At 28.7% G+C, this 15482-nt stretch overlaps 1 pseudogene; it reads left to right on the forward strand.

Annotated features, from left to right (window-relative positions):
* On the forward strand, positions 1-5383 carry LOC149061959 (uncharacterized; annotated as a pseudogene).
* The last annotated feature ends 10099 nt before the right edge of the window (positions 5384-15482 follow it).

Genomic DNA, 15482 nt, shown 5'->3' on the forward strand with positions numbered 1-15482 from the left:
ATGCGTGGTGGCCCTGCAATGTTAACAGCTGACGAAATAGATTTGGCCAAAGAGATATTGTTAGTGTTGAGGCCAATGGAAATGGCAACAAAAGAGTTGTGTGGCCAGAAATATGTCACTGGCAGCAAGATAATACCCTTAATTAATTGCCTTGTAAAAAAACCAAAAGTATAGTTATATCGAATCCAATTGCTTTAACGTTGAAGCAGGCCATATTAGACAATCTAGAAAAAAGATTTGGTAGAATGGAGGAAATGAGTTTGCTTACTATTGCTACTATACTAGACTCTAGGTTTAAACGCATCCATTTAAATAATCCGCTTTGTAGTTCAAGGGCAAGGGCTATGCAGTTAATTAAAAATAAAATTTCTGAAATCAAAAATAGTAATGATGATCCCAACTCCTCCTCATGCCAAGGCTCTAGTGATGATGATAGTGATCGCCATGATTGTTTGTGGTCAGTTCATACTGAGCTGGTTACAAAAAAAGCTGCATCACAAAGTTCTGAAAAGCGAATCCCAACAGACCTAAAACATTATTTAAGCCAGCCCACAATACATTTGAATGAAGACATCATTAAATATTGATACCAAAATGGTAGTATGTACCCTCACCTGAAAAAAATTGTACAGCCCTATTTGTCAATTGTTGCAACTTCTGTCCCTTCAGAAAGATTGTTTTCAAAGGCTGGTAATGCAATGACCGAAAAAAGAAATCGATTGAAGGGAGAGAACTTGCAACAAATTTTATTTCTAAGCTCTCTTGATTTTGCTGACTGGCACTTAGAATAATATTATAAACTTGTGTTCACGCTCGAACATTATCATTATTATTATTCTGATATTTATTTTATTGTTATGTTGGTGGCTGTGGACTTGACAGCAACAGCTGTGCGGTAACCACTGTCCATTGGCGAAAGTAGGCCTACGTTCCTTTTTTGTCGGTTAATTTTTTTATAATTCGTTCTTTTTGCTATACCAATTCTGAGCATATATTTATTATTATTATTTATTATATCAATCCAGTTAAGTGCCATTAGTGGGTGGCTTCTTACTCAAGTACTCATGTATTATATTTTTAACCCTTATCAAATATGCTAATTGTGCAAAATTGTACAGATTGTATATATATTGTGTAAAAAAAAAAAAAAAAAATTATATCAATTGTGATACCTATTGTAAACGTATATTATTATATTATTATTTATTGTATTGTGATATTTTGAACATATTATTTCTTGTTATTCCAATTGTGAACATATTAATTGTTATTATAGTATTGGGAACATATTATTATTTTCTATTTGTTTTTATTGAAGCCTAATTAAAATACAGTCCACTTATTAACTTACTACATATTTTTTTTATACAGTTAGGAAACAGGCAAGTCTATTAATATCGTAGGCACCTGCGTTAATAACAACTTGTTTTTTATTGCATATTATTATTTTTATTAAAAAACTATTAAATTTAATAATTATTGTAAAAATTATGTGAAAGTACCAATGATATAATAAATAAAAAAATACAGTATTCACCATAATCATTGTTGTGTTATATATCTACCTACATTAAAATCATTAAATACCTTAATCCTATGCGTCACAAAGGAGAGCTATAATTCTAGATTCTAACTAGAATGCGTCTCGTGGCACTGCCATCTAGTGATAGAAAAAATTGTTATTTTGAGAATCTATTTTTTGGCCCTCGATTTTTTTTGTATCGATTTTTTCATTCCGATTTAAATCGATTCACCGACATGAATTGCCCATCACTAGTTGACACCTCGATTTAAGATAGTATGGTTGCCCAATTGAATGACCCATTAGGAAAATGTTATCACATGGCAACGATTTGAATCAAAAAGTCACGTGATCTGTGACTGTTTCTGCATCTAGCGCTCATAACGGTTAAAATTATAAAAACTAATAAACATTGTTATGTTAAATATAAATATATAATAATTAATAACCATATAAATCATATTATATTATTATTTATTTATATTAAAAATTATAATATAGTATAATAAAATTATTATTGTATAATCGTGTCTCGTGGGGTTAAGTTAAGTACATTAATACATTGCTAATTTTTTTTGGTTTATTATTCATTACGCAAACGATTTTCTTCAAACATATTAGGGTATTGTTTTAATAATTTAATCAACTTGCATTCGGGAAAAGACTAAAGTGTTGTGGTAGATATCAAACATTTTTCATTCGTAAGCTCTACGAATTCTAATTCTGAAGTATCTTCAAATCTTATATTAATTTGAACAATTAATGAATTTATAATTATTAAATATAATATTTAATAAATTATTTTACGTAAATTATTTTTTTATCACCATACTCAAAACCATTATTTAATTGTATTGACTCGTCACAACAAGTATTCACAGTTTGTTCTTTTCTTAAATATTCCAAATTTTTTTTTTAAATTCTGAATTTCAGAAATACACGATTTAATGTTTGAAAGTATTTTTCTAATAACTTATAACTTATTATAACTTCATTAAAATTTATTAAAATGTTCTTTTCTGTCAACAAACCAATAGGAACATTACTGTAAATAAATTAATATCACATCATTATTAATTAAATACTGTTAACAAATTAAAAGTCCAAACTTAACTTATTTAAAATATAACATTTTATAAAAAAAAAAAAAAACAATCAAATAAAAGAGTAGGTACTAATTTATCAAAGTAATCAAAATTTGTAATCAATAGGCTTTGCTTAAAACAAATTTATAAGAAAATAAAAATGCACTTAATTGTTGAACTTAACATTTTTTCCGGTACAAAACATAACATCACGTCATCACCTATATAAAAAACCAATCAAACATGAATTAATATCACAATACCTATTATTAATTAAATATTGTTAGAAAATTAAATGTCCAAACTTAACTTATTTAAAATATAATCATTGGTGGCACATAGAAACCAGATAGCAAACAGTGCTAATATTAACTCCTCTTTCTCATCGTGTTTACATTTTAAAGAGATCACTTTTTTTTTTTTTTTTTTTTTTACAGTAGTAAAACCTGATTCATCATTATTATAAATTATTCTTTCATTTATTTTATTTTCATTTTTCTTTTCTTTATTAAAATTATGAACCAGTGAAAATATTTCAGCTATGTCAAAAGCTTATTTTCTTTTATCAATCATTGTAAAACCGGCCTAAATATAAAAATAAAATATTTCAATATTTATACAATATTTAATTCATTCAATACATAGAGTAAATCAACATAAATGAAAACATACAAAAATTATTTTAAAAATCATATACATTATACATTATTAGATTTAAAAAAATTACAAGTGAGTTAGAATAGCCAATTTCCTATTCTTCAGGTTTTTTTTTAAACATTAAACTCCTATTTAAAAATTTGATAGCTGTAAATATTTTAAACCTTGTAAACAAATTAATTAAAAACAATTTATCACAAACTCACAAGGGTGATTAAAAGTTACATTACAAAAATAATTTTTTAATTCAGTCCCAACTCCATCTACAGTAGCAATTGTAGGAAAGTTATTAATAAAAATATTCACTAACTCATTAATATAATTATAAAATGTATGACGGGGCATCATTAAATTCCCAAATGTTTAATGGTCACTATATAGTGGGGTATTCTTTATAGTACGATAAAAGAAATGAATGATCCAATTGTTTTTGACAATGTTCATAGTCAATACAAATCTGGCAAGTATGTTTCTCAATACATTTTTTTATGAGATAGCCTGACACATATGTTAATGTATTTTGTTCAGGAAGATTTAAAAGTCTATAATCAACTGTTCCTATACCTATGCCTTTAAATTTGAAATGTTCTGTTTGCGGTGTTTCCAGAAAAATTGTTTTTTTCTGAGATTGGTTCTATTGAACTTAGTATTTCATCAAAATCTTTTATACAATTAGCACCCGGGGAATGTTGAAAATAATTCAAGTACAAAATTTTTTTAAATGACCAAATAAATTGGATGGGTGTTGGGTTAAAAGAATTGCCTTGTTGCTGACGAAAAGTGCAAAAAAGGTTCTCTAAGCAGTCTTGATTAAGTCTATTTGTATAGAGGACAAATTTTTGGGATTTAGTTGGATTTAATAATGTCCACAAAAATTGCAGCCCTGAAATTGAGATCAACCAACCATTGATAAAATTCATTCTGTTTGTTTCATCAGAACCTTTGAATTTATTTATCACTTTTAAAGTTCTAAATGTGCAATTTGTAATTCATTGTGTTTAAAAGGACGATTGTACTGTTTTCTATTTGGAATTTTTGATGAGTTAAAAATATATCAAACAGTTTGTCCATATCATTAATAAAATCGATCGTAAATTGAGCAGAAGGCGGTAATATTTTGGAAATTAAAAGTGTTGACATCCCAGCAGCAACAGTATTACTAAACACTTGTGTAGCTAAATAGACTCTAATTTTCTCAAATGGATCCGGGTAAATATGAGCATATGTTAATTTGGGAGCCAAGCGTAGATTGCACTCTGAGTCATATTTGTAAAAAGATATTAAATGGTTTTTATTTTTAGTAAGCAAAGATTTTTTAATCAAAAAACTTACTGCAGAAGTAAATTATTTAAATTTAAGTGAAAAAACATTTAATGGTCGTCCTAAAATGTTAGCATTTTATACTGGCCTAGAGAGTATGGATTTTTTTTTATTAATTTTAGAGGAAATTAAACCTGCACTAACTTCTAGTAACCAAAGGTTAACTGAATTTCCAAAACTACTGTTATGCCTTATGAAATTAAGGTTAAACATGCCATTTGTTGATTTAGGCTATAGGTTTAATATCACTTGTGGTTCTGCTTCAATTATTTTTCGTAAGGTTATATTTCTTTTAGAACATGCATTTAAAAAACTAATTTACTTGCCAGACAGGGAAGCATTACATTATCTAATACCACGTTAATTTTATAATACTTTTGGTAACTCAGTTGCAGTTATTATCGATTGCATTGAAATCGGAATTGAAAAACCTAGTAATTTATGAGCTAAACCACAAACTTCGTCTTCTTACAAAAACAAAAATACTGTTAAGTATTTGATTGCTATTACACCTCAAGGGGTAGTATCATTTATATCTGAAGGATGGGGTGGTAGGGTAAGTGACAAACACATAACCGAAAACTGTATGTTTTTGAAAAATTTATTGTCAGGGTATGTAGTACTTGCAGATAGGGGATTCACTGTAAGTGACAGTATAGGTTTTCATTTTGTTACTTTGAAAACAACTGCCTTTAGAAGGGGTCTTCCTCAATTACACCCATGTTCTATTGAAGAAACAAGAAAAATAGAATCTGTTAGAATACATGTAGAGCGTATAATAGGACTCACTAGATCTTAGTATAAAATTCTTAATGGCCCGGTGAAAATTACAACTCTCAAACATCAAGGTGACAACTCATGTTTGTTAGATTCAATAGTTGCAGTTTGTTGTGCTCTCATTAATATGTACAATTCTATTGTACCATTAGAAATGAAATGAAATTAAAAAATGAAAAAAATTCAACAAACAATGAATTTAATTAATATATTAATATTTAATATTAAAATACTTTATTTGATTCTAAATATATATATTTAAAAGTAAAAAATCTACTTTATTTATTATTTACAGTTTGTGCATTTCCATTTTTTAGTTGTAGGCTTGCGTTTGATTCCAATGCAAGTATAATGATACCCAATATTGAATAGAATGACAAAAAAAATTATTTTGTAATGCTAATTAGTGAATAATAATGAAACCCGGCAAATATTTGTACCATAAATTAGTGATTAGAAATAATTTAAGTTTGAACCTGGGTATAGGGCAGTTGTCCGAAAAATGATAAGGAAGTATATACCACAAGTCTAGACCAACATATACCAGAGATCCAGCAGTGACACCAATACGAAATAATTTAGAGTGATGCATGTCAGTGATGCCATGCTAGCGGCACTCGTCGCTACGCTCCGCAAATCGAAAATATCCCTCGACTTGCTGTGCAACGCCACCTCAAGTTGGTCACTCTGTAACCATCGTTTAACCACTCTGATCATTTTATAACCACTCTTATCAATTTTCGGACAACTGCCATTGACTCTTTGAACCTAACCTAAATCAAAATAATCAATTAGTATGTCATATATACATTAAATAGTTACAACAATTTTAAAATAGTCCACCAAACGCGCTAGTACCGGCATCAAAATTTAAGTCGTATGCCGTCTTATCATAGCTCGTTGGGCAACCATACTATCTTTAACCGTGGTAGACACTTATAATTTGTTTTCATCAATAATACTCGCATTTCACTTACGGACTAAGATAGTATGGACTGCAAACGATAATCATATCACCCGGTGGCATATTAGCATATTAGCATATTAGAATATTGTGTTGTCTGATAATACTAGTTGTTCATTAGCATTAGCATAATAATCATAATTCGCTATTTAATACAAAATTTAGATACTCTTATTTCAGACAAGTGACATACTTTTAAATTTTAATATGGATACTTTTAATATTATTCAAATTAATCCCAGTTTACTGCGTGCTAATCTGTTGAATGAAAATGACATTAATAATTATATAAAATATTATTCCCAACAAACACAAACAAGTTGGTGTGTTCTAAACTAGAATATATAAATCACTTAAAGAATCAATATTTTTAACACAGTTTCTTCCAAAATATACCTGGATTAAATAAAATAATAAATATCAAATAAAATATTTTAAAAAGCATAGGTAATTAATATTTTCTTAAGATTAAGATTTAAGATAGTATTTTAATTAATAATAATTAAATAAATGGTATTGTTAAGTAAAATATAAATTAAGAATGAATAATTTAGTTTATCATTATCATTTCAAGTTTACAATCTCCAACAGGTAATTTAAACATTTTTTCTATAAAGTAAGGTAATAGGAACCCAGGTTCCTAAATCATAATTATAACTTAATAATAAATTATATTAAATACTAAATAGAACTAATATTATTAATTATGGGATTTGGCGTTTGGAACATTTAGCCTAACATTTTCACCCAAATTTCGTTTTCTTTTAAATTTTTTTTGCTTGTCACTATTTAATGGACGTCCAACTGGTAGCCGTTTACTACCTCGTGTTATGCCAGGTTTCCTACGACTTATAGTTGTTGGCTGAACCCGAATAGTGGCATGAGTATGGTGCCTCAATGATATATTGTTTCCAGCAGTACTTAAGAATGACTCCCAGGTTCTACTAGACTTTACTTTTTTTAGCCTATCAATGCATTTTTGTAGAACAGCTAAAGATGTTTAACGATTATATTTTTTTAAATTATCAGTCATTAAACTAATTATTTGTTTTTCATATTCATCAATCTCTTCATTTTGTGGGACATTGGCAAGATGAATATCATTACTATTTACTGATTCATTAGAACTTTGAATTGTTGAGAATTCATCATTATCTTGATTTAGTGATTGATTGTTACTTAATTCAGGAATCAGTGGCATATAAAATGATTTAGGTCCAACATTTTGGCCGAAAGCTAATTTAGCAAGAGAATAACGAGCATCAACATTTATTGGAGGTAAATTTGGCATTTCTTGTCAAAAATGGTGATACACCATTTTTATATATTTATAGTTACTTATTATTAAATGTATTGTATATATAATAAGTATATAATATGCATGATAACATAAAATTATGAAATTCGCGCGGAAATTCAAATGGGCCAATCAGATGTCTCAATTGGTTTCTAGGTGCCGAGACCGTCCACAGAATGCTAATATGCCACCGGGTGCGAAATTTTAAAACATGCTACGTCTGATCATTTAACCAAAGATCTGCGCATGCGTGTAGTTATTTTTCAAGTCTGGTGATTATGAAAATATGTGATCATTGGTCTGATATCATATTATCATTATAATGTAATATTTATATTTGATATTATTAATATGAATTGCCACCAGAATTCATATTAGAATAAAAATAGAAACATATAGTTATAATCATGTATAATAAACAAAATAATAATTTAGAGCTAGACAATGATTAGATATTGAATAAGATAATGATTAATTATTACATAATATTATGATAATTTATTGCTTTTGTCATAATTTGAATATTTGATATTTTGATCTATATCTTGAGTCTTGACGTCGGTTGACTGCTCATTATATTATTTATTATTGTTTTAGTAGGCATACACGTGTTCGATACAAGTTATCAATATCGCTTAAAATTCTGGTTTTTAAATTGTATTCACGATTTCAACATGATAAAGATAATAAAAGATGTTATACTTGATAGGACAAAAGCATATTCTCCAGTCCAGCTATTTTGTTTCATTGTTAACGACTTGGATGCTTTTTATGAAATAAAACTTTTAGATATCGCAGATAATACCCACAATACCTTAAAAATAAAATTAACATTAGTAAAACGTTAAAAACTAATTTATCATATAAAATAAGTGATACACATTGCTCATTATTTTAGGTGAATAACAAGTTACGTAATACTCAATATACCGTTGATCTAAACCATAGAATATGTTCTTGTCCCCAAGGAAATACAAGTTTTCCATGCAAACACCAAGTTTTTACTGCTAATGATTTAAATATTGATCTTAATATTTGTTTACCTATAATTGAAGAGACAAGAAAAAAACTTTACATTATAGCTACAGGTTCTTCAGACATTGAATCTGGATGGTATGGTCCATCAAAAATTGAAAATACTAATACAAATAAAATAAATACAGCAACAATGTACATTAATAATCAATTAAGTTACCTAGACACAGATACAAGCAAAATTACACAATTGATTGAAGGAGATCAACCTAAAAATCTTCTAGAAACACCTCCTGCTGAAGAATTTGAAAATGCTATGACAAATTTTAACGAAGTTATTGAGAAATGAAACAAGCTTCTGAATCTGACAAAAAATATTTTTTACCATCAATGAAATCTTTTGTTAATTCTTTTTAAGCAAATGTCCATACACCTGCAAGCCTTTATTCTGCTATGCAAACTTTTGGGAAATATTCTGGATTAAATCCAAATTCAAAGAAACCCAAATTAATGGGCACTAAGCAAATAAGAGTTCAACCTACTACTAGAGCTAGACGGAAAACGAAAATAGGTGGTAGAAGGAATTTGGTAGCAGGAAGAAATCCAAAATGGAAAAGAACCAAATAACATGGTTATGTGAAGAATATTCATTCAAGACCTCAAATTAAAAGAAAACAATTTGAACCAACACAATTACCTTCAAAAGTATTAAAAATACCTCATTCCCTATTATATTGTGTAGAAAATAATAAATTATTAGGAGCCACACATAGTACAAAGTAGTTCTAACAAATATTTGAACAAGTTACAAATTCTTTCAATAATATTTCAGAAAATGAAAATAGCGTATTAATTAAAAAAAAATGTTCCTTATTAATTCTTAATGTTAATTAAATGTTGTAAAGAAAATGCCAATTTAAATAACTGGTAAAATATTTTGAAAATGTAACGGTGTGTAGAAAATGATTATATAAACAGTTGGTCAAATCTTTTAGTTACTTCAAAAACCAAAATAGATATTGTCGAAAATCGGTTTTGCGTAAAAATTCTCGTTTTTTCCTTAATTTTTCATTTGTTTTTCACGGCGCTTTTGAAAAATACTGGGACATTTTATGTTTGAGTTATTTCTCAATGTACCAATTAGATTCACTTTCCTATCAGAAAAGTTACTATTGAAGAAAATCGAAGCATTTTTACTGTCCTAAAAGGTGATGACAAGCACAAAAATAAAAATAAAACACACATCATTGTAAAATCAATACATTCATCGCTCCGCTCAGAATCTAAAATAGTATTTGTACAATGTATTTTAAATAACTACTTTTTAATTTTTGATTTAAATATTAAACCAATGATAATTTTCCAACATACCTATATTATTAAATAGTTCTAAATAATATAATAGATAATATAATTTAAGTTGTTAGGTATGGTACTCAAAAAAATTATACTGTAAAAATGTCTAGAAAAACAAGAAAACAATTATTATTGTAAATAATAAGCAATTTTTTATGGAAATAAAGTACTTTTTAAAAATGTTCTAAATAGTTATTCAGAATACTGCTGGGAAAAGTATTTTATAAGTATTCGGAATACTACCCAAGACTGCAAGTTTAAGCAGACACCTGCTATAATACCTAAATTAGTCTACCTATATTATATGCCTAGACATAATATTGTTTTACTCAATATCCTTATAATATTTATTTATCTCGTTAGCTTTTTCAATACTTTAATCACTTATTGTTAATTTATTTAGCTCATAGATTTTAATCTCGAAGAGTTGAATAAAAAACATTTATGTATGTTACATTTCACCGATTTGGATTATACTTTCAATAGACGTAAATTAATAAAATCTGCCGTTCCAAAAATGTTTGAAACCGATGATATAACATTAAAAGTATTAACTCCAAAAAAAACCTATATTCCGAAGTATTAAGTATTTTCCAAAAAGCCCTGAACAGTCATCAACGCCATTTCAAATCAAAAGGCCAAGAATAAATTCTCAAGAAACAACTCCAACCAGTAGCAAAATATATAATTCGAAAAATGCAGATATTTTGTATTTACCAACACCAAAAAAATCTGTAAAAAATGTTTCTTCAAAATCTTATTTGTTACCATCATCTCCAGAAATTCCAAACACTAAATCGATAATACAAACAATAATGCATTTTCCAAGCCCTTCAATTAGTTCAAAAGTACTTTTTCCTAATTTAAATAGTCAATACAACAAAATGAATAAAAAGTTACAACAGTTGAAACAAGTAGTTAAGAACCAAAGTAAATTATTAAATTACAAACGTGCTTCAATCTCAAAACTCCGTAAAAACTTGTTGATTTCTAGATACAATTTATAAAACATAAATCTTTTTAATAAATTACAATTTTCATCGCGTGATTCTAAGACAATAGTTAAAATGCAAGTCTTAAGATTTAAAACATCGAGAAAACCTTGAGATTTTGATGAAAAACAATTTGCTTTATGCCTATTTTATAAATCACCTTCAGCTTATACATTTTTAAAAAAACTCTAAGCATATTATTTTACCAGTATTATCTACTATTCATCGTTAGTAGACCCTAACCTTGCACATTAGTGTTTTATGAAATGAAAATAAAAAATTACCTTAAGTACCTATTCAAAGTTCCTTGATCTTATAGAAGGATATGAAGATCTAGGTACAATAGGAAGATCAAATAAAATGGCTGGCCAGGCATTAGTTTTTATGATAAGAGGCTTATATTCAAAGTGGAAATTGCCTTTTGCGTATTTTTTACCCGTTTGTCCGAATTCAGTTACGGTCTGTAAATACGCATGCCGATATATCGATTAATCGTTTTTAATGCTCGATAGTATCGATTAATCGATATAAATAATAAATAAATATATATCGATTGTATCGGAAATATCGATACAATCGATATAATCGAATAAATCGATAAATTGATAGCAGTGATAGCTCATTATCATTATTTTTCATTATTTTTCTCTTTTTAACTTCATTTTAACTAAAAAAACGACAACAAGCAGACATTTTGAAACAATTGGCACCAAACTATGTGGTAAAGATGGTGGCTAAAGATGTTAGCGTACTCTACGCACATGCGCAGAAGCATAGGACAATGGAGTGTGCGGAACACGATCAGTGCTACCCACGTAGAACGCGGGAACTACTACCATAGAATACTATTCTATTGTACTTATGTCTATATTCTATGCAACTACCAGGGTCCGTCTATAAAAATAAGATAAGAGAATATAATATTATAAAAAATAATAATTATTATTATAATTGATTTTTTTATCAATTTTATGTTCTTTTCAATATTCCTTTCGTCAAGATAAATAATATGATACTACAATAAAAATTGTTTTGGATTTTTTTTTATAAAATATTCAAATTAAAACCCAATATACCAATATATTCCTAAAACATGTTTTTTGCACAAAATATTCTTTTTTATGCTCTAAAAACTTTTTATATCAGATCATAGGTAAATGAATCGTCCAGAAAGCTTATCCAATTGGAGCTGCATACTCTCAGTAAAAATATGTAAAAACATTAAAATCCGGTATCTAATTATGACCGAGGACCAGATGCATTATTGGGACGACAAGGTATCTGAGGTAGAGCGACATCTCAACTCTGCTGTCAATAAGACAAGTGAACTTTCGCCTTCCGAGGCACTGCACGGCTACCGTCCGCGGTTCGCGGGAGGCACCTTGGGAAGTCTCAGCCAAGGCCGTGATGCTTGTACAGTTCCGTATATAGTACAAACACAGCTCCGTGACACAATTACCGCCGGACAGAACCGCATGAAATTATATTACGACCAACGACACCAAGAGGGTGTAAGATATAACGTTGACGAGGTGGTCGTGGAGTTACGCCAGCCTAAGCCGGACCAGCCGTCCAAATCACGGGCGAAATATCGGGTAAGACCTCTACAGGTCGTGGAAGTGTTACCTGGGGACACCTACCGTGTGGCCGAGGTGGCCAGCGACGGGCGTGAAGTCTACGCCACCACTGATCATATATCTCAGCTAAAATCAAGGAAGATATTTCGTGAACATGAGGACGAGGTACCGTCTGAAGCGGAAGCGGAGGACGAGAGTGCAGTGCAAGAACCGGTACGATATGTCCGACATGAGGTCGAGGAGGAAGACGCAGTTACGACCACCAGGCCAATACGGACGAGAAGACCACCCGCTCACTTGTCAGGCTACTGCATGGATTGATCGATAATTAGTTTAATTACGTTGTATATTATGATTTATAATTTACCCTATTCCCGGGTAAATGCCTGTTTAATTATTACCTTTATATATATTTACTCTTGTTACACTACTGTGATCGAGGGAAATCTCTCGGGCCAGGAAAGCCAAATGTTAGCGCTGATATTTTATACCTTTATTATGTATTTGTTTAAATATAATTTATAATTATTAACGGTGGTCACACTGCCACGGGCCCGCGGTTGGCGAAATTTGAAAACGTGTCATGGTCGGCTCATTTAACTAGCCTCCTTCACTATCAAAATTAATGCATCTATATTATTATCACAGTATTACAATTTATAATTTTATCAACCGTTTAACCATGATAAAGAAAATTTCTTTCAAAACTTTTTGAACTTATTGTACCTTGTGGATTTAGTGCCTTGTGCATACTGCATAGAATTATAGTTGCATAAATTAGTCATAAAAAAATTAATTAGTATGGGTAGGTGTTTATATATTTTTTTAATTATTTGTGTACCTACAATATAAGATATGTACTATTTTTTTTTTTTAATAATTATTATTATATTATTTTGTTTTGGTTTTTAGATATCAGCAGTAGTAAGAGTGTATGTGCATTTGACATTTTATTTTTTTTCTATAATATGTTAATTTTTGTAATATACCTGATGATTTTATGAATTTTAAATTTCAAAATTTTAATTGGTTTTATGTTTACCTATATGTTATTTTAGTATAATTTAACTAAAGTATGTTCTTTTATTATCCTTTATTATCCTTTATTTATATGTAAATTGTAATTTCTATTACAAATTAATTTAAAAAATTGAATTTTGAATTGGTTTTTTATGTTTAACTTTGTTCTTTTATTTATGATTATTTTTATAAATTGTTATGTGAATGGTTTTAATAAAATTATATGTACGTGTAAACTTATATGGTTTTTTATGTATACTTATAATATTATGTTTGTGCTACTAACATAAAATAGATTTTTTTTTGAATAAATAAATAAATACTTACAATACCAATGTAGCTTGTGTACAATAAGCAAATATGATAACTACATACTAAACAAATTAATTAAATGACATGATTTGATTTTAATGAGGAGTATTTAATAAAAAAAAAAAAGCAAATACAATACATATTAAAAATATATATTTACAAATTTACAATATAATATGATTGTTAATAACTAAATATTGTGATGCAATGAAGGACACTATACATACCTAATAGGTAGGTAGGAACTATGTATCAAAAATACATTGCTCATTATAGATTGTTTTGTGAGTTTTCATGTTTTGTATTGGAATTATTAGCTTTATACAAAACTATCTTCGATAATGAAAGCTGTAAAGCTAATTAATATCACAGGGATTTTCAGATTAGATTCAATTTTGTGAGTTCTCATATTTTGTATTGGAATGGGCTACTTTAAGTTCTACAATATTATAATTTTGATGAGTAAGTAAATTGATTTTTTATAGAAGTTTGTTTGTGACGAATGTCAACAGACATTCAAACATAATTCCACTTTCAAAGGCACATGATACAAAAACACAATACTATAAATAAAGAGATGGAAAGGGAATTTAAATGCACTAAATGTGAAAAGAAATTTACTAAAAAGAAGAATATGTTAAGGCATTTAAAAACACATCCACAAGTTAATAACGAAGACAATGTTGATGATCCTTCAGAAGTTAAGGAGGAACGAAGGGAACAAATAAATGGGGTCTTCAAGTAATAATCATTATTATATACGCCACACCTCATAGACATATATAATCTAAGTATTAACAATGACTAATTAATGATCTAGAGTCAAGTCCTTGCTGGATATGAGTATTCAATGGTAGAATATTTTAGTTTAGGAGCGCAAATGTTCAAAGCAAAATTTTATATACATGAATTTGGACATATTATTCCTTGGATAATGGCAATAAGAAACAAAAATAAAATTACATATTCAGTTTCGGGAAATGTAGATAGATTTGGTTGTAAAATTTTCATAATTTTTACTAATAGTTGCGCAGTAGGTCTTCCAGTAGGAGTGATAATTTTAACGAGTGAGTCTATGTCAGTAATTTCTGAGGGTCTGGAGCTGTGAAAAAAATTATTTTCCCCTAGTTCATTATCTGAAAGAAGTTTTAAAGGGCCTAAAGTTTTTATGTCGGATGATTCAGCTGCTAATGTGATAATGATAATAATAGTGCTGATAAGAGGTCCTAACCTAACCTAACCTAACCTAACTCCCCCCTCCCCTGTGCTAACTGCCCTGTTCGCGTCTCCGGCAACCGTGACCCGTCCGATCAGTTATGTTACACCACCGATTTAACCGTTTGTTTTATTGCCTTACTGTTGTGTTAATTGAGAGTTTTTGCAAAGATAATCTAAACTTTACGGTAAAAATAACGTTCCGTTAAATGAGAAATAGCGTAATAACTAAAACTATAGTTTTTGCATTACCGTAAATGTCGTACCTACCCATATAAATACGGTACCTATGTCGGTATATCGATAGTCGATATCATATTTAAATAAATATTTATCATTACAATGTTGTAATTATTTAATTACGTGTTGTTCACATTTTTATTTATACATTTATATTTTTATTCAATATGAAT

Source organism: Diuraphis noxia, unplaced genomic scaffold (genome assembly GCF_037042655.1).
Source record: "Diuraphis noxia isolate RWA-SAM2 unplaced genomic scaffold, SU_Dnox_SAM2 contig0001, whole genome shotgun sequence".
Classification (NCBI taxonomy): Eukaryota; Metazoa; Arthropoda; class Insecta; order Hemiptera; family Aphididae; genus Diuraphis; species Diuraphis noxia.